Source organism: Scardinius erythrophthalmus (genome assembly GCF_964197995.2).
Source record: "Scardinius erythrophthalmus genome assembly, chromosome: 4".
Taxonomy (NCBI): Eukaryota; Metazoa; Chordata; class Actinopteri; order Cypriniformes; family Leuciscidae; genus Scardinius; species Scardinius erythrophthalmus.
Window position 1 is genome coordinate 52,364,381 of NC_138224.1, and position 21,843 is coordinate 52,386,223.

The window sequence follows — 21,843 nt, forward strand, 5'->3', positions numbered from 1 at the left end:
TTCAGTTTGGGTAGAAGTATATGGTGTTTTATAAAAAAAAAAAAAATAAATAAAAAATCGGAATCGGCAGGTCAAACTCGGAAAAATCGGAATCGGCCTAGAAAATTGTAATCGGTGCATCTCTAACCATTATGGGACTAAAGTGCATGAGGGAGTGTGCCTCAAAATGACCTCAACAACACACTGAAAATAAAACCAAATTAAATTGCCTTCCAGTAAATGCATGTTTTTGTACATTTCTTTCAAAACAGTGTTTTAATAAAAGTAAATAAAAGGATGTCTTGAACACTCTTCTGGCCCAACAACACTTTTGAGAACAAAACCCACAGACATTAAAGGTTGTATCAGCGATTTCACGCCCAAAAAAGGCCCAAACATAAATGATCACATTCATCTAATCTTTCCTAACGATCCGCTAGCTGGCCGCCCCATAAGCATGCCATCCAAAAAACGCGTCTCTGTAGGCAGCCTAGGCGCCGAGATCTGCACACAAAAACAATGGGTTTCACCAACCACCAAAACCAAAATAAACAGTGTTCCAACCAATCACCAACAGTTCCAACCAATCACCGCAAAATCTCACACCACAACACCCCCACCTTTTGTGTGCAGATCTCAGAGCCTAGGCTGCCTACAGAGACGCGGTTTTTGGATGGCATGCTTATGGGGCGGCCAGCTAGCGGATCGTTAGGAAAAATGAGATGAATGTGATCATTTATATTTGGGCCTTTATTGGGCCTGAAATCGCTGATACAACCTTTAATGGAAGGCAACACTGATCTCTCGAAGAACTCTAAGAAGATTTCTTTTTCAACATCAAACCTCGGTTCCTCACGAAATCCCTTATATTTTGGGCCGTTCTTTCTCTCAGAACAGGGTCCTCTGCAGTCTTGCACTGCTCACACTCTGCCTTTGTTGCAAGGTGTCCCTTTGAAATATGGACTCTGAAATGTTTCATGACAGCATTCACTTCATTTGGGCTCCATGGCCTTTTCACAATTCTCCTCAATTTGGTCTCTGTAAAACAAACAAACAAACATATACATACACATATGTATACCTATACACCTATATGTATATACATGGAATAACTTTAATATACCCAAATGTTTAAATACCTCTGGAGTTCTCAGTTTCATCCTGATTCATTTGGCTTTTTCCTGAGGGGTAAAAAACAACAATTAAAATGTATTCCAGCCCTACAATCCAAACAGTTTCGGACCATGTGAAATATCAGCAGATAAGCACACAGGGAAAACTAGTCTCTGGTCCTGTGTAACACGAAAAGGACCACTTTACACTGAATTACTGTGGAAGATAAAAAATAAAACATGAACCCAAAATCAACATGTATCCTTTTTCTCAAATAAATATCTAAAATATATGCGCACACAATTTATTAGTCACCATGTCAATATGCTGGCATTAGCTTTTGGATCTCAGAAGTTTATCTGAGGAAATGTCATCATGGCAGGTAATATCCAGGTGTTTTGAAACCAGCTAAAATTGCAGGTTAACTGCTGCCATTCAAGAAATTAGTTCAAAAATAATAAATAAATAAAATGATGTATGGCCAGACACTTCATGTGTCAATCAAGCTCAAATAGATTTACGATGTTTTGGACCAGCGAATGTTAGATTTGTGTTTTGGGAGCTTAGTTTGTTTTTGGTTTAAAACATTTGGCCAAAATCTTGTGTTATTAAAGTGCTATGCACAGTCTGCATTGGCTATGACTAGACAACCAACACCAGACTAAAGCCAGAAGTATACCACAGTCGAATTTTTACCACAGTCGAATGCACAGCCTTGCAAAGTATACTTCTTTTGACTCGTACACAGGCGTTCAACACATTATTTTCAAATTAATTTTTATATCATTATTATTATTTTAAATTACTTTTGTCAGTTTTAAATTAGTTTCAGTAAGGAACTCTTGTAATAAATTAGCAGTGGTTGGGACATATTTTAAGAATCAACCCCACTTAAAAAGATGCAATCTAATCCGGTTTACATGAAATAAGCTTCCGAGCAGGTTTAAGTTACGGACCACTATAGGAACACTATGACAGCAAGTCCAGGATGAGCACTGAAGAACCAAACAATCCAAGATCATGCCAAATCATCCACAATCAAATCCCACTAACTGAGTGGCGTACGAAGAACGGACCCCAGTTCCTTACTACCCTTGCATTGAAAACAAGACAGTCTCCAAAGTGTGCGCGTAACTGTATGAGGTTTTGTCGTCAGTTTGAGGATGCACTGGATGTGTATTGAAAGTGGGTCATATATGTAGTAGAATAGTAGCATACATTTCTAATTTGGGTCCTTCTTGGCCGATAAAAGGCAGAAAATGACTTTAGTGCTTGTGGATTGTAGACAATACCCATAGTGCATTGCAATGCTCAGCTCCGCAGGCCACTCCCACTACTCCGCCCATCAATATAGACTAGAATTGAGCTCCACTCTACCGCCTGGAAATCATTTCACACAATTTCTAGTGAAGAGTTACTTTGCGAACTAATTATTGAATTACTCCTCGTTTTTGTTTCGAAATGGTGTTCTCTCTCTCTCTCTCTCTCTCTCTCTCTCTCTCTCTCTCTCTCTCTCTGCATGCTGGGGGTTTGGGTTATGGGAGCAACAAACGGGTGAGAAGAGCGACTTGGGTTTTTTTCTTCTATTTTTCTAGTTATTTTATTTATTTTGTTTTTATTTATCTATTTTTCCTTTATGTTTTTTTTTTGTTTTGTGTATAATTTGATTTACTTGCATTCGAGTATTATTACGCTTCGGTTTTCGAAAGTTTTTTGACTTCGTGGCGGAGGCCTGAGATGGAGGCTCACCCGAGTGGGGGTGTAGCCTCGGTCTCGCTTCGCCATGGAGTCAGGTGTGTACCCGACGCGGATTCAAATGTAGAAGACGTGCTTGTCGCTGTGGGTGAACAAATTGGATACGGGAATATAATTTCAGCGTCAAGGATGAACAAAGCAGTGGTGATTTTCCTTAAAGATGAAAACTTGGTGAGTAAACTAATTGAATCTGGCGTTTGGGTAAATGGAGCGTTTACTGTTGTGTCACCGCTTGTATCGCAATCTGTTAGAGTTACGATTTCTAATGTGCCCCCCTTTATATTGAATAGTGACATTGAAAAAGAATTGTTGAGGTTTGGAAAAATGGCTAGTGAAGTGAAAATGATTCCGTTGAGGTGTAGGAATGAAGCATTGAAACATGTGCTGTCGTTTCGGCGTCAGGTGTTTATGTTTCTTGATCAACAAACACTTGATATTTCTTTCCGAATCAAACATGAGGGTAAATCGTATATGATTTACGCGAGTACCGGAAATTTGAAATGTTTCGAATGCGGAGACGTTGGACATAAAAAGATTGCTTGTCCACATAACAAAACGCAGCCAGAAAATAATGTAAATGATAATGAAGTCATTTCTAGTGTGCAGATTGGTGAAATGATAGAGTTCAGTGAAGATCCAAATAAAACAACAGTTGATGGAAAAAATAAAGATGAAAATGCAGGTGAAGGGAGGAGTAATCAAAACAGAAATTCAACTGGTAGTTTGGTTCGTGCTGAAAAGAGAGAAAATCCATGTGTAGATGGTAATGATGGCGATAACGAAGACGAAGGGAGTCTTCGTTCTAAGTTATCAAAGGTTGTCAAAAATGACACACAAAATACTGGACAGATTTGTTTGTCCCAGTTGACTGATGCAGAGGAGCAAGATGACACGGAAGATGATGATATGTTTTCAGAGACATCGGACATTCTTTCTCAAATTAGTGAAGATCAATTGTATACTGTAAATGAGGTTAGTGATTTCCTGGACGCGACTTTTGGCAAAACAATAGAGATAAGTGAATTTTTTCCTGATGCAAAAATTTTTTTGCAATCAGTTTTGAAAAATTCAACAGACAGCCACTTATGAGGAATTGAGTAGAAGGAAACGATTTAGATTGAAAAAAATTGTAACTAAATTGAGAAGAAAAATGGCCCTTGAAAAAGGTATAACAACTCCTTAATGATTAAATCACTTGGGGTGTTTTCTCTGTTTTTTTCTTTGCTAACCCTTCTTTTTTTCTTTCTTGATCTTTCTTTTCTTCTGATGGGAAGTATTAAGATAGGAACAATTAATATTAATGGAGGAAGGGATGGTAGAAGAAGAGCAGTGTTGAATGAATATATTGAAAATAAGGATATGGATATAATTTTCTTACAAGAGACACATAGTGACATAGCTAATGAGATAGAATGGAAAAAGTGGTGGGGAGGCCATCTTTTCCTAAGTCATGGCACTAATACAACGGGTGGTGTTGCTATCTTGTTCTCGAAGAGAATTGACATAATTTTTGAATCAAGTGATGAGATAGAGAAGGGTCGAGTTCTGGCTGTTCATGCTAAGTTGTTGGGATTTTCTTTTGTCTTTGTTAATGTCTATGCACCCAATAATGGTGCAGAAAGGATAAAGGTTTTTAAGAATTGTCAAAGTATAATGGGGAGTTATGATAAAAATGCTTGTCTAGTTTTGGGTGGTGACTGGAATTGTACATCAGATTTTAAATTAGACAGAAATGGAGAAGAACCATGCCCTCTTTCTGCTACGTGTTTAAATAAAATAATAAGCAATTTTGATTTATGTGATGTTTGGAGATTACAACATCCGGTAGAAAAGCAATATACTTGGTCCAAGTCTTCAAGTGACCACATCAGTTTTGCCAGGTTAGATCGTTTTTATATTAATAAAGACTGGTGTAATAGAATTTTGAAGGCCTGTATTTACCCCAGTGGTTTTTCAGATCATCATTTATGTATGATTGTTTTTAATTTACAAAAGACAAGAGGTCATAGCTATTATTGGCATTTTAATGTAAAATTGTTGCAGGATGCCTTCTTTTGTGAAAAATTTCATTTATTTTGGGCAAAATGGAGAGAGCGAAAGACTGATTTTGATGATGTTGTGCATTGGTGGGATGTGGGAAAAGCGCATATTAGGATTTTTTGTCAAAATTATACAGCTAATGCAAGTCATTGTTTTAAAAAAACTGTTATGGAACTGGAAGACGAAATAAAATTAATTGAAAGAAGCCTAATTAACCAAGATGGTGAATCAACTGAAAGACTGAATGAAAAAAAGAAAGCCTTGTCCTCACTTTTTCATGAGCGGGCTAAGGGAGCTTTAATAAGAGCTCGTTTCCTCTCTCTGAGAGAGATGGATGCACCAAGTTCTTTCTTTTTTAGTTTTGAGAAACGGGAAGGTGCGCGGAAGTCAATGCTACATCTAAAGAAATCAGATGGAACTGTGACAACTAATCCTAAAGAAATGAGGACAATGGCTATTGATTTCTATACAGAACTTTTTTCGGATGGTCCATGTGACATTGGCTGTATGGAGGACCTTTTTAAAGATTTACCAAAGTTGACTGATACACAGAGGAATCAACTGGAGGTTGAAATGGACATTGATGAAGTAACAAAGGCTGTTAATCAGCTATCTAATGGACGCGTACCGGGAATTGATGGACTTCCAGCCGAATTTTATAAACAGTTTTGGTACTTATTAAAAGATGATTTGTTTGATGTTTTTAAATCATCTTATAAGAAAAAAGAGTTACCAACAAGCTGTAAAAGAGCCGTTTTGTCTTTGTTACCAAAGAAAGGTGATCTTGGTCTTTTGAAGAACTGGAGACCAGTGGCAATTTTGTGTACTGACTATAAAATCTTAGCGAAATGTCTTTCAAATAGATTGAAATTGTATTTAGAACATATAGTAAATGAGTATCAAAGTTATTGTATTCCTAACAGAACCATAATGGATAACATTTTTCTTGTTCGTGATATCATTGATATTGCAAAAAGGAATGGTGACAATATTGGAATATTTGCAATTGATCAAGAGAAGGCATTTGATCGAGTCAGTCACTTTTATTTGTTTAGTTCCCTTAAAGCTTTTGGTTTTGGTGATCTTTTTATTTCGTGGATCAAACTGTTGTATTCTGATGTTTCCACAATGTTGAAGGTAGGAGGAGGGCTTAGTCAACCAGTGTCAGTACGTAGAGGGATTCGACAAGGTTGCCCTTTGTCAGGGATGTTATATTCTTTAGCCATCGAACCTTTGCTTTGTCAATTGGGGATAAATTTAGATGGCCTGCTAATTAAAGAACAAAAAGTTAAACCTAAGTTTTCTGCCTATGCTGATGACGTCACCGTGTTTATCAAAAGTAAAAGAGATGTGTCTGTTTTAGAAGAAGTTTTAAGGAAGTACGAAAATGCCTCATTAGCAAAGGTAAACTGGGAAAAAAGTGAAGGTTTTATTTTAGGGAATTGGTCTGAAGAAAAGCCACCAGTTTTACCAGGAGGTGTGAAATGGGGTAAAGAAGGTTTGAAAATATTGGGTATTTATTTAGGTACTGACAATTATATTCAGAAGAACTGGGAAGGAATGTATGATAAGATGTGTGACCGTTTGTCACGGTGGAAATGGATCCTGCCTCAGTTATCTTTCAGAGGGAGAGTCTTGGTGGCAAATAATTTGGCTGCTTCAGCTCTTTGGCACAAACTAAATGTGTTGAATCCACCTGATGAAGTAGTTTATTTATTGCAAAAGAAAATAAATGATTTCTTTTGGTCCGGTCAGCACTGGGTAAAATCTGCTATTTTATATTTACCAGTCAGTGAAGGTGGACAAGGCCTAATAGATATAAAAAGCAGAATCAAGGCTTTCAGGCTCCAGACTGCACAGAAGTTGCTGTACTCTGAAAAAATCTGTTGGGCTGATACAGCTTGTTCCTTATTACGTGGTATGAATTGGTTTAAATATGATTTTAATTTGTTTTTAATCAGTCTGAAAGATATGGAATGGACTGATTCTTCTCCGTTTTATAAATCAGTTTTGAAAGTGTGGAATTCTGTCTTTCAAGTGAGGAGAGATCCAAACCTTGAAGGTTGGATAAAAAATGAACCACTCTTTAACAATCCCCTAATACAAGCAAATGTGTTGAAAATGAGAAGTTTGCAAACATTAATGGTGAGAGCAGAATGCACATGTTTGTCTGATCTAAAGAATGGAAATGAGTGGAAAAGTCCCCAAGAACTGTGTAGTTTGACGGGCATTAAATCTGTGAGATTTATGGATAAAGTAATGAAGGAAATTCTTTCAGTTCTTCCTTCTATCTACAGACAAAGTATACTAGAAAATCGTGGTGGTGAACTAGAGGATGAAATGAGAGAAAGTTTTCCAAAACTTCAGATTTCAATGATAATAGATGAAAAGCCTGAGAAGGAATCACTTCTTGTTTTCTGTATACCTGAACTAAATTTGTTTGAAGACGTTTCAAAGAAAGCCTTGTATGTTTCATGTGTGAAAGTCTCTCATCAATCTGAGCTGAAGGAATGTAAAGAATCAAAGTGGTTGGAGGTGATTGGCCAGGGCTCTTCTCCTAGGAGATGTTGGAGGTCTTTATATAAATCACCTATAGAAAAACGCACTGCAGACCTTCAGTGGAGGATTGTGCATTCGGCAATTGCAACTAATAGATACTTGACACATGTTGACCCCAGTGTGGGGAAGGAATGTATCTTTTGTGGTCATGAAGAAACTTTGAAGCATCTATTTTTAGATTGTTCTAGACTAAATGGTTTGTTTCAGATTTTAAAGAGTTGGCTTGGAGCACTTGGGGAAGATATGGATGAAAATATATTTATATTTGGCCCAAAATATGTTGCAACAGATAAAAAAAGAATTTCCTTAATCAATTTTTTAATTGGTGAAACAAAGCTGGCAATATGGATTACAAGGAAAAATAAGCGGAAAGTCAGCGGGACAACTGAACCTGAACTTATTTTAAAGGCTTTTGTATCTGCAAGGATTAAAGCAGAATTTGCTTTTTTTAAATTAACAAAAAATGTGGTTGCTTTCAATGAGTTTTGGGGACAGGCAGGAGTGTTGTGTGTGGTTGACCAAGAGGAAATTTTATTCCTAAATTTGTAATTTTATTTATGTATTTATTTATTGTATTTTTTTTATTTTATTTTTTGTGAATGTACATGTTTTTTTTTAGGTTAATGTACATATGTTATATGTGATGAGGCCAAAGTTTGTTTGGCAATATTTAGAAAAAAAGTTTTGTACTAATCTTTAGTGAATAAAGAGTTGTTCAAGTCTGTCTCTCTCTCTCTCTCTCTCTCTCTCTCTCTCTCTCTCTCTCTCTCTCTCTCTCTCTCTCCCTCTCTCTCTCTCTCTCTCTCTCAAACATGCGCCCTGTCACACGCGCAGCAGTTCGTCTACATTCGGCTACTCACCGATCAGATAAGACTATGGCGGGACAAACACCCTCCACCTATCTACCAATCCCGGAGTCAGTAGTGTTGCGGCATCCGGGTTGCCAGCTCTGCTCTAGTCACCACTTCTCGTAGCAGCCTACGTTCCTGCTGGATCCTGCAGCCTATCTGGCAACCTCGAGTCAGGGAGGAGGGGGAAGGGGGTACAGTAATTTGAAAGTGATTGCAGTACCAGTTTTGGCCACAATCTTACATAACCCTTTAACCCTCAAAGACCTAAGGGTTTTTTTTTTAATTAATTTTCCGTCTGGTGTTATTTACAAAAAAAAGCTTGTAAAACATCAACCCTTTTGTGCACAGACAATTGACACACCTCTTTTTTTTTTCATGACAAATTGAACTTTCAGCATATTTGTGTTGCATTGATGTTACCTGACTGTAAAATAAGTTATGGGACCACAAAGACAAATGAAAAAATAAAACGGAAATTGAATCACTCAAACATTTATTGAAATCACACACAAATAAATAAAAGCTAAGCAAATTTCCTCTGGAAAACAGTTTGTTCATGTCTTTGGAGTCCTGGAGCACAGGAATAAACATAATAACTTGAACAGAACCAAAACTATTTACATTTTTCCAAAAGAAGTCCAGGCGTTTTGGGCCTCATGATATTCACTGGTGCCAAACTTTGCCAAAATTGGTCTTGAACCAGCTTTGGAATTCCCTTTGGAGGAGGCTCCAGGAGTGCGATGAGCGCGCTCGATCACAGGTGGAATGGGAAAGCTGGCTTCGCCAAATAGAAGAGTGAGTAGACGTCCAATAAAGCCGATTGTATCAGTGCCTTCAGCTCGCTCAGGAACGTGAATGAAGTGAAGATTTAGGGCTCTGCTCCGATTTTCGGCGTCCTCGGCTTTCTGTAGCAAGAAAGCATTTTGCTTCTCCAGCGTCTCAACGCATTGCTCTAGATCAGTTATGTTATCCTGATTTGAACTCTAAATTCGAGCTCGCCTACTTGATCCCCGAGTGATTTAAGGGAAGACTGCAACGCATCGGCAGCTGTTTGCAGGTTGTCAAGTTTCGGGTCAAAATACGTGAACATCTCTCGCTTAAGTTGTTGAAGAGCGTTCAAAATGAATGCGTTAGTTGCGTTTTGTTCCATAGCGAAGCACAGGTGAAATGATCAAGTAAACAATTTGTATTAGTGACCATCCAAAAAGTCACAAAAAGGAGGTAACACTCAGAACTTAACGTGGGATAGATATGCAGGAAAGTTAATTGATTAGCGCATTTAGCAGACTGAGATTTAAGGAGCTTCACTCGAGCACTGCTGCTGTGTCGGCCATCTTAGGTGTGCCAGAGAAGGCCGGGTGAATTGTGGAGCAGACAGAGACTTCCAGAGTGTCCATCCACTTTACAAAAACCAGAGGGCCGTCACGGATCCACCTGATGGTGCCCCTAGGATCCTTTTTGTTCATGGCATTTGTGGTTGTGCGGGGGCATCCTCGTCTGTTGCCCCTGTAGGTGCCACATGCTCCAAAGTTCATGCTGTAGAGATCCATGAATAGCTTTGGACTTGTGTAGAAGTTGTCTACATACACATTGTAGCCACTCCCTAGGGATGATTTGTTCATGAAGGACATAACCGAGTCGTTTGCCAATCCCTCACCAGAAGCAAACACAGACTTCCCCGTGTATACAGCAAAGTCTAAAGTGTACCCAATGCTGCTGTCTGCCAGCACAAAAAGTTTGAAGCCCCACTTAGTTGGCTTCGCCTTCATATACTGGGTCATGCCAGTGTGAACCTTTGTTGCCACCATCCTCTCGTCCACTGAAAGGTTCTGCCGTGGGTGATAAAATGCTCTGCATGCATGTTTGATGTCATCTAAAAGGGGCTTCAGACGAAACAGCCGGTCATAAGCTGGTGTCCCTCTCTTCCGGTCATTGTGGACATCTTCATCAGGGTTGCTCATGTGGATGTTCCAGGAAATGACCTGATACCTGCACGTGCCATCACTGAGTGGGGAAACTGTTGGCTGAAAATGGTGTTTGTCCTCCAGTAGTGCCGGATATTTGTCAGTCTCACCAGTGCAAAAAAGAAAGTCAGTCCTAAATATTTGAAAAATTCTTCAACAGTGAAGTTTTTCCAGGAATATTTTTTGCCATTGGCAATGTTTTTTGCAGCGTTTGTGTTTATGTTATTACACAAAGTGGTTGCTGCACTGTCACTGACAAAAAGTTTGAAAAGGTCCAATGGTGTGTATATGGATGTGGGGCTGAGCTGATGTCCTGGCTTTCTTGTTGGGACGAACCTTTTGGGCACTGGAGGGATGTCTGGCTGACTCTCACTGTTCCATGATGGAGTTGGGGCTGCTGGCTGTGGTGATCTAGATCTTGACCTTGTGGATTCAGGACTCTGTCGACCCCTCAAGCTGCCGGATCTGGATCTTGACCTTGACCGCGCTCTCCCTCTAGACCGTGACTGCAGCCGTCCATGACCTATTCCTGGCAGCTGCTGGGATACTGCAGCAGAAGTGGAAGGGCCCTCCTCAGCGGAAGAATGGGCGCTTTCCTGTCTGGCTCGGGTGGGTGGGCTGGTGTCTTCTTCATTATCATGACTATAAAACAAATAAAGCAAAATATTAGATCATACATATCAGATCAATTAGTGTTTTTGTATTTGATTTCTCACATAAGATAACAATGGCTGAGATTGCTACTGTACCCCCAACCCACCACAGCTATAATATGAGCATTCTCTCCACAGCCAAAAGGTGTGACCAACCCCCCACTACAACATCCTTGAGACATTCTCTCCACAGCTAAAAGGTGTGATCAACCCCCCACTACAACATCCTTGAGACATTCTCTCCCCAGCCAAAAGGTGTGACCAACCCCCCACTATCCTTTGTTTGTATCTCTAGGTAAACTCAGACAAACAATGGCTGAGAGACAAAGTGTAATCCACAACTCTTACTACTCTTTAACAAACATAGAAAAACGAAATACTACTTTTACAGAACTTATTTTTACATATTTAGAAAATTTATATTTTATCATATTAGTTTTTTTTATATATATATACTTTTACAGTAAATAAATAAATGGCACTTACTCTTCAGCAGGGTCTAGACCATCCTGGTAATCTAGTTCCTCATCAGTCAAAAAGCTCTCTTCTCCAGAAAATCCATCATCCTCCATGGCATCAAAAAAGGCCAGCGCTTGATTTAGATCCATGTTTCTCAATCTCTGATGATCCATTATTCTCTGTGTATTCTTCAAAACTCGCGTCTCTCTGTGCGTCTCTCTCTCTCCCCTCGAAACCACTGTGCCGTGCGTCTCTCTCTCTCCACAATATCAGCCTTGGTTCATGCGTAATGACGCACACCAACGTGGACGACGGATCAGCCTGTCATTTGTCAACAACCTCACGCAAAGCATCACGTGATATGGAGTGTCCCTTTAACAAATTAGTATGAACTAGGGATGTCAACGCTTAATCGACGATCGAATAATTGTCGATAATACATTTAATCGATACAACTTATCGATCATCGATTAAGCAGGTCTTCATGCGCGTGCGCGCTGCTCAACCGCGAAACATGTAAAGCGAGTGCGCCGGAGTTATGTTTGGGACCATTTTACACCTTCATCATGACTATAAGTTTGCGTCTGCATTCGCAGCCTTTTGTTTTGTGCAAATGTAAGTTGTAATACTATTTCTTTTCTGTAGGCCTATCTATATCTGATTTATCTCATATTGGATGCATTTGGTTAAGAATTAACTCTGTAGTAAAGCGTCAGCTTCAGCGCGCGCAGCTCAAACGGCAGTGCACGACTAATAATGACTATTGGGACTGTAATATTACATAACATTATAAAGAGAACAATATTGTAATAAAACATTGTGAATTATTTGGGTTTAGTTGCCGTGTCGCCGCGTTGCTCCAGGAAAAGTGCGTCCACAACATGAGTAGTTCTGAATGAATGGCACGTAATAGTTCAAGTTCACTTGTGCATGAATTTGCGTCATTTTGTGCAGATATAATTTGTAATATTATGTTTATTTTGAATATATCTGATTAATCTCATATAGGATGCATTTCTTTTAGATAAATAATGTGCTAGCAAGGTGCTCCAGTTTAACGGTAGCAGATTCATTCAGTGCGTGCAGTTGTTCCAGGAAGAGCGCGTCCACAACGGTCACACATTCTAAGCGCATACGAGGCGTTGGTGACACGTTGTATTAGTAGTTTGAATAATTAATTTAATTAGCAATCACATAAAACATTTTTACAATCCTACTAGCCCTTTATTTATATTTATAACCATTATTGATTTGGTGAGGAACATAGCGTTTTTAGCAGCATTTGCAGACCCTGTCATGCTGTTGGCCATAGCCACTGCAGTAGACGCATATGGCAGTATTACGGCTAACGATTAATCGATTAATTGATCATTAATTTAAATGACGATCGATCATGGGAATTTGAGAAAATTGACATCCCTAAAAGAGAACAATATTGTAATAAAACATTGTGAATTATTTGGGTTTAGTTGCCATGTCGCGTTGCTCCAGGAAGACCGCGTCCACATCCACAACATGAGTAGTTCTGAATGAATGGCACGTAACTTAGTTCAAGTTCACTTGTGAATGAATTTGCGTCATTTTGTGCAGATATAATTTGTAATATTATGTTTATTTTGAATAACAGTGCCTGAATTTCATTTTGGAAAATGGGGGGGAAATCCCCCCTTAGGTGATTCTTATGGGGGGGATTTTTAATTTGAGGGGGGAGTTTAGACTTTTTCTTTTTTACATTTATCTCGCCTAAATGTAGGCTTACTCATTGCATTTTTACAATGGGGTAATTTTGTTCTTAAGAATTTACACAGCTCAAGGAAGCTTGATTTCAATCTTTGAATTAAATTGAAAAAAGTAGCACAAATAAATACAATAGAATAAAGATACCAATAAAGAGAAAAAAAGAGAAGTTTTTGCTTAGGTCTAAAACTAGTATTCAGAAATACTGCGCAGAGACTGAAAAAAGTAATCAAATGTAAAATAACACTAGGTAGTATTTTAGTCCTGATTAAATTAAATACATAGGCTATCAATCCTGATTCCTTAAAATTAAAGCTATGTTTTGTTGTTTTGACAAACAAATTAATGACAGACAAATGGCTGCTGTCCCTTTAAAGGTGAACTAAGTAACTTTTTTACCTTAACTTAACAGCTTCGGAGTCATTGGAATGGTTATATTACTTATTTCGGGTTGAATGGTGGTCGTCTCGCACCCCCCTGGTGCCCGTGAGCGGAAAATCCACACTTGCAACTTTAAGCCGGCGGGCCGCGGCCGCCGCGTCAGGAAGTCTCGCGTGATATCAGGTCTCGCGATGTAAACAATTGCTTTACGGCCAAAAGAAATCTGCTCAAATGCTGTCCTTATTGCGCTCCCTCACGCTGTTCGAACCCGAATGAAGAAGACGTTTTAAAGAATGTCCCATCTGCTTTGATGTCGTTGATCTACTAGCCTCTGGTGTCTGAGAATCGCCAAAGAGTTTTTACAACAGTGTTGTCAAATATCTATTCCGAAGCTGTGGGGGGAGCTCTAGAGAGAAACCTGCGAGCAAAAAGCGAGAATACAGCGAAGAAATCCCGAAACTACTGAGCCCTGCTTTAAGAGCTAATGCACGGATCCTGTTTTCATTGATTATACGGTCACGTGCGATTTATGCTTAAGACATAACAACCGACTGTGTTTAGAGGATATCACTAAGACCGAAATTGACATAATTTTCTTATGTTTTTGACTGTTTAAGCGATATAATCCACGAAAAATAACTTTTGTTACCCGCGAGCTGTTTGTGAGGAGGTTTAAACTGGTGAGACTTAAAAAGACGTGCAAATGGTAAACTTTAGTTACTCGTGATGCAATGCTGGCCCGATTATGCAAGTGACAATTCCGTCTATCCCGACTCCCGAAATGCGAGAGTGTATTATCGCCGCCTGCTGCGCGCTTAACAATTACCTTGTGCAACCCATATGAGAGACGAGAGATAGAAGACGCAGCGCCGCTGAATCACTCGTTTCACACGTTTGTGAAATTGCGTCTCGCAGACAGTTTTAAAATGACTGATTTGATTTTACAATCTGTGTGGATTAATTTACTAATACAACCTACATGCTAAAGTGAATCAATGTTTGCGGGAATTTCCCGCATTATAAATGGGAGACCTGCGGGAATGATACAAAATATGCGCAATACCCGCAATCCCGTGCCGAAATTCAAGCCCTGAATATATCGGATTAATCTCATATAGGATGCGTTTTTTTTAGATAAATAACGTGCTAGCAAAGTGCTCCAGTTTAATGGTAGCAGATTCATTCAGCGCGTGCAGTTGTTCCAGGAAGAGCGCGTCCACAACGGTCACACATTCTAAGCGCATATGAGGCGGCGTTGGTGACACGTTGTATTAGTAGTTATATTTGATTATTAAATAATTAATTTAATTATCAATCACATCGAAACATTTTACAATCCTACTAGCCCTTTATTTATATTGAAAACTATTCTAATTGATTTGGTGAGGAACATAGCGTTTTGAGCAGCATTTGCAGACCCTGTCATGCTCTCATAGCCACTGCAGGTGACGCATATCGCAGTATTAAGGCTAACGATTAATCGATTAATTGATCGTTAATTTAAACGACGATCGATCATGGGAATTTGTGAAAATTGACATCCCTAGTATGAACGCAGATGTTGTTTATGCTTTCCCCCCCTAAAATGCAGATATTAGACAAGAAAATCTCCCTAAACGCAAACCCCTCACCGCTAGCTGAGGACAGGATGAATTTTACCAACTAAAAAAGGACTGTTCAAACTAAAAACTATATATCTACTAAATTATAGGCCTAAAAAATCCTCTCAGTATTAAAGAATAGCAGAGTCTACACCACAGCTTACACGATAACACCACAGAGAAACAAAAACAAAAAAATCACTTTCAGAACGATTTTACCAGCTGAGAAACGCTAGAAACATTGGCAGTAGGGGTGTAACGATACCCTCATGTCACGATTCGATACATATCACGATACGATATTATAGAGATACTCCAAGACGTGGTAAAAGGGTAACTTTTTTTTTTAACTGTTGATTAAAATGCCTAATTTGCAAAACATTGGGGGAGGAAATGAATAGGCTAACAGATTTGTTTTAGACCAGGGTTCACCAATCTCGGTCCTGGAGGGCCCCTGTCCCTGCAGAGTTTAGCTCCAACCAGCTCCAACACACCTGTTTGAAAGTTTCTAGTATGCCTAGTTAGACCTTGATTAGCTGGTTCAGGTGCGTTTAATTGGGGTTGGAGCTAAACTCTGCAGGACAGCGGCCCTCCAGGACCGAGATTGGTGAACCCTGTTTTAGACAAATATGCTTGCACTCTGTCACCAACTAGATATATTTAAATTAATGTAGGCCACTTTTCACTGGTAACAAAAGACATTTGGCATTATCAGGACCCACAAATATTCCCCCACTGCATTATATTATTTTATATATATATATATATATATATATATATATATATATAGTAGTTTAATGTAGTATTGACACGAACTCTGTAAACTTGATTGTTTCCCCTCACACAGTAATTTTTATTTTGGGTGTACTATACACAATACATATTGTCACTTTCCACAATATATATTGTTGCATTTTTGTATTGCGATACATTGCTTAATTGACAGCCAATCGGAATCAATTCTGCTATAACATGCTTCAGTATATAAGCAGCAGTCAAAGATGCGATCACAATAAACAGAACATTACCGTCTGCTGGTTGGACCCTAACACAGTTATGGTTGGTGTGAATGGGCCTTAACTGTTTACGTCTCTGTGACTGAAAGTCACAAAGCATTTCCAGATTGAAAAGTGTGCATATTGGGTCTACAGCTTATCCACATAAAGAAGCAGCCGGCACATACCCAAAGCAACATCTTTTCCTCAAACCCTATCCCTGACATGACGGTCCTCGTAGTGAAGAACTGTCCTTACATTTCAGGTCAGTGTCATGCCCATCCCCCAACGCACGAGTTATGAAAATGAATGAACCGAGCAAGGTACATTTTGCTCGAATTTGAGATGTCACAACAGCGTCTTTAAGACGACAGTCCACGTCAGCCAGTCTAGTATGATGCCCAACCATCCTACACTTAACATTGCCTGTGTCAAAGAGAAGAAAACAATGAAGGAACATGCGCTCACTTACTTTCTGTTTCACTGATGAGGAAGGATTCACACTGCATTCAGTCACAGCCACTGATGTCTCGTCACACAATTCCTGTAATTATGAGAAAGACAGGTACAACACTGAGGCAAGGATGTTTGCCAATTGGTCACCGCAACTAATTCTAGTATCAACCAAAGTCTAAATATCTAGTGTCCCTTTCATGGATCCGTCGTGCACAAAGCAGACATGCAGAATTGTTTTAAATAATCTGCATCATATTGTCATCATGGATTTATTTATATCCAGACATCAATGGCTTAGATGTTATCAATCATTTAGTTGTTGTTGCTAGTTTGAGTTGAGAAATACACATTTCAGAATTATCACTATTCTGTGTGTGCATTTTGCTTTAGATCCAAGCAAGTTGACTCATGAAACCATTTGTTTATTATATCGCAATCGCATATTCCAATTGCAATATTGACCTCAATCGCAATATGACATTTTCCCCAAATCGTGCAGCCCTATATTGTAATAATAATAATCATCATAATCATAACTGTTTTTATTAGAATTAAATGCAACTAGTTTGCTCTGAATATGAACTAAAAATAAATAAATAAACCAAAAAAGAAACAGCCAGCTTACCAATAACGTGTTCCATTCCATGTGAAGTCAAACAAGTAGTTGCCTTGTACATCTTTAACATGTTTACTTTGAGAGAGAATCCCACGGTATTCAACAACAAAGGTGGATGGTTCAATGTGCTCAAGTGCAAACACACCTCTCCCTAAAAGGGCAAAATAATATACAATAATACAAATAAAACATGAATCCAAGTGCACCTATATGTTACACAGCTAACCAACCTATCCTTTTAAAGAGTTAAATCCTGTAAAACTGTGTAATGTAATATGAGGTGCAGGAAATAAAAATAAAAAAATCAAGCATTGGTTTTCACTGTGATATAGCCTACTAGTTGAATTTGGTTACACTATTCTCTGTATACATAGTTTTAAGTATTTATTTTAAAATAATAATAATAAAAAAATTGTTTAAAGTTTTTTTTTTTTCATCTCTTAACCTTAATGAAAATGAGCGGCTTACCCAAGGGTAAAATGTGTGAATGTGAAAGATCATGTCCAGACTGCCAGCAATAGGCCTACTTTTCATTCTTACAAGTGCATGCCTACTTTATGATTTGATTTGCCTGCAGTCTGAACATAGTCAAATTGCCTTGTGGTGCACAATTTACCTTTGAATGTGTTGATTTGTCGTCCCTCAATGAAGGCTTTGTCTTTGCCCGACAATATGTGTTCTTTTGCATCCTGCTCAGGTTTTATTCTCTTCTTTCTAAACATGTTGACTGAAAACATTCCAGACAACATAATTAGTATGTATTTATAAAGATAGATAGATAGATAGATAGATAGATGCTTTATATACAGTACATTATTGTCAGACTGTAGTCTATATCAATAAATACAACATTTTACACATAAAGTTGATAAGTGAGGTTTTGAGGCTTGTTACTTTTGATAAGAAACAGTCTCCGATTTCAAATTCAGTCCATTTTAATACCATTTTATCACTCTTTAATGTGGCGCCTTAGATCAAACGAAGCTAAACTCGTTACTTAGAAAAAATAACTATAGAGAGAAAGTTTTAGAAAATGTTACATGTATTACACCTGATTTACATTAAAATAATAAATGTAAAATCGAATTGGAAATAGAATCGACAGCATGTGAATTAAAATTGAATGGAATCATAAAATGTCTGCTAATATCCAGCCCTAAAATGAATCAACTAAATATTTTTTCCAAGTCATTCTAATGACAGTAACGTTACATTAATGAAAGTATACTTTTACATTAGTTTCGTTTCTGTTTATTTCATATATTTCTGTATCTTACTGTATTATACTGTAAATTCATCCACTCAACTTTACCAGTCATCATGATGACAACATTTGATTCATTTCAAAATGTTAATTAATTCTCTCAAGCATCCATGGAGATGTATCTTTCATCAACTAATACTAATACTTGTATGCGTCTATATGAACAACAAGAGAATTTCGTTTAAGTACCAAACAAAACAAAAAACGTGAATAGCATGTGCAAGTTGTTTGGAGACGCCATTTTAACTGCTTATGGACTTATATTAGCCCGATTAGTGGCCACGTTTAAAGTAATGTAACTAACGTTATTTAAAACTGTCTGACTCATGACACTTAACTCCATAAAGGTAGAATATATAAATAAACGCACTTACCTTCCTCGTGATAAAGTGAAAATCTCCCACTATAGCTCGTCAACTTCGCTCGAATTCTGCTAATTAATCTTTCATTATGATGATTAATCTTCTGATTAATCACACCGTCACACCACACGTCTGCGATAGAAGATCAGAGGCGCAGGCGCGCTGACTTTGACGGATGTGAAATGCAGCCAATCACTGATGAGGATTCCAGCAGCCAATCACTGACGAGAATTCCAGCGTTCCACCAATGAATCGCGCTTGGGCGTGGTTGTGGGTGTATGAAATGTGTATGATACTGCAGTAACGTCGAATTTCACATAGAGGGAGATTAAACACTCTGAGCATACACTGGCACACACTGAAAAACGGGTACAACGGATTTATAAGGACATATTGAGAAAAAGCGGGAGGTGGTTAGGCGCAGCCTGATAAGCCTTTCTACACTGCTCGACTTATGAGGACATTAGTGCTGTCCTCGTAGTTACGGCATGTCCTCATAGAGTCGGTATGTATCCATGGTTTTTGTCCTCATAATCAGGTCGCACCAACGCACACACACACACACAAAAACAACAAAAATGTTTTTTTCCTATTTGCTAGTTGTGTTTCTTTGATAAATGTTATCATAGCATTAGTGATGTTTTCTGATCTAGGCTCACATAATAAAGTTTCTAAAGAAAAGGTTTTATTTACTGCATTCACTTCCCTCTTCAGTTTCTCTCTTTGTCTGGAAAATCTTATGCACCTTAAAAGAACATGATCTACATCCTCTCTCACTCCACAATTCTCACATTTCCCAGATGGATGTTTGTGTAAAATGTATAAGCTGTTATTTAAACCAGTATGGCCTATTCTCAGTCTTGTAAACCAAACCTCTTCCTGTCTGTTTGGATAACTATATTTGCAACTTGAGATATATTTTTGTATATTGTATAAGTGTCTACCTTTTTTATTTACATTTACATTTAGTCATTTAGCAGACGCTTTTATCCAAAGCGACTTACAAAGTAGGACTAGATTAAGCGAGTCATCATGAAGAGGCAAAAAACAAAAAGCAGCGCAAGAAGTGCTCAAGATACAAAGTTCAGGCATTATTCAGAGTAGCATAAGCCCGATAAGTGAGGTTTAGAGGGAAAGGGGAGGTTTTTATTTTTTTTTTTTTTTTTTTATGAGGTTAAGTGCTCCCGGAAGAGATGGGTTTTCAGATGTTTTTTGAAGGTTGTCAGGGATTCTGCATTCCGGATGAGGGTGGGGAGAGCGTTCCACCAGCATGGAACTGTGAATGAGAATGTTCTGGAAAGTGATTTTGTGGCTTTCTGGGATGGAACCACGAGACGTCGCTCGTTGGCCGATCGTAGGCTTCTGGCAGGGATGTAGACTCGTAGGAGTGAGTGAAAGTAGGAGGGAGCTGAGCCTGTGATAGATCTGTAAGCAAGTGTCAATGCCTTGAACTTGATGCGAGCAGCGAGAGGTAGCCAGTGCAGTGAGCTGAACAGAGGAGTGACGTGGGCCCTCTTTGGCTCGTTGAAGACAAGACGGGCTGCAGCATTTTGGATCATCTGTAGAGGTTTAGTTGCACATGCTGGAAGTCCGGCCAGAAGAGCATTACAGTAGTCAAGCCTAGAAATGACCAGGGCCTGGACGAGAAGTTGTGTTGCATGCTCAGTTAGGAAAGGCCTGATCTTCCTGATGTTGTGCAGTGCAAACCTGCATGATCGAGCTGTCTTTGAAATGTGATCTGTGAAGGTCAGCTGGTCATCAAACGTTACTCCAAGATTTCTCACCGACTTTGATGGGGTGATTGATGATGACTCTAGCTGGATAGTGAAGTTGTGCTGTAGAGACGGATTGGCAGGGAGGACGAGAAGCTCAGTCTTTGCCAAGTTGAGCTGCAGGTGATGTTCCTTCATCCACGTCGAGATGTCTGCCAGGCAGCTTGAGATCCGTGCAGCTACTGTGGGATCATCTGGTTGAAACGAGAGGAAGAGCTGTGTGTCATCAGCATAGCAGTGGTAGGAGAAGCCGTGTGCTTGTATGATGTGTCCCAGTGATGTGGTGTAGATGGAGAAGAGGAGGGGACCAAGAACTGAACCCTGGGGAACCCCTGTGGTCAGTTGATGTGCTCTGGATACCTCGCCTCTCCATGCGACCTTGAAGGACCTACCTGTGAGATAGGACTCAAACCAGTGGAGTTAAGTTCCTGTGATGCCCAGTGCTGAGAGGCTGGACAGAAGGATTTGATGATTCACAGTGTCGAAGGCAGCAGACAGATCCAGGAGGATGAGGACTGAGGATTTGGAAGCAGCTAATGCAGTCTCAGTAGAATGCCCTTTCTTGAAGCCGGATTGGTTGACATCCAGCTGGTTGTTGAGAGACAGAAAGGATGTTACTTGGTTGAAAACAGCTCTTTCAAGTGTCTTCGCAATGAATGGTAGGAGAGAGATAGGTCTGTAATGTTCTACAAATGATGTGTTTAGCGTTGGTTTTTTAAGCAGTGGAGTAACCCGAGCCTGCTTGAATGCTGTAGGGAAAATGCCAGTATGGAGGGATGAGTTGATGTGTGTGAGTGCTGGTAGAAGTGTGGGAGAGATGGCTTGTAGAAGGTGTGAGGGGATGGGGTCTAGAGGGCAGGTGGTAGGGTGACTGGAGAGGAGAAGTGTAGATACTTCTTCCTCGGTTAGTGGAGAAAAGGAGGGCAGAGGGATGTTGGCTGTGGAAGGGGTCGGTCTGGGTTCGTGTGTGTGTGGAGCTGAGAACTGACTGCTGATAGATGTTGTTTTGTTGGTGAAGAAGATCGCAAAATCGTCAGCAGTTAAGGAGGCGGCGGGTGGTGGTGGAGGTGGACAGAGGAGAGAGTTGAATGTCTTGAAGAGTAATCGTGTGTTGGAGGAGTTGTTGATCTTGTTGTGGAAGTATGAAGATTTTGCAGCATGAACATCAACAGAAAAGGAAGAGAGGAGAGATTGATACGTACTCAGGTCAGATGCGTCTTTTGATTTGTGCCATTTCCTCTCCGCTGCCCTGAGTTCGGTCCGGTGTTCCCTAAGAACCTCAGATA

At 39.3% G+C, this 21,843-nt stretch overlaps 1 long non-coding RNA gene across 1 annotated transcript; it reads right to left on the minus strand.

The window, feature by feature from the left end:
* Window positions 1-71: 71 nt before the first annotated feature.
* LOC308689955 lies at window positions 72-17,916 on the minus strand. Its single transcript, XR_014030096.1, has 5 exons — window positions 17,776-17,916; window positions 17,169-17,310; window positions 16,560-16,631; window positions 1,119-1,160; window positions 72-1,017 (listed from the first exon to the last, which is right to left on the minus strand). It is a non-coding gene; the product is annotated as an uncharacterized lncRNA (long non-coding RNA).
* Window positions 17,917-21,843: the final 3,927 nt, after the last annotated feature.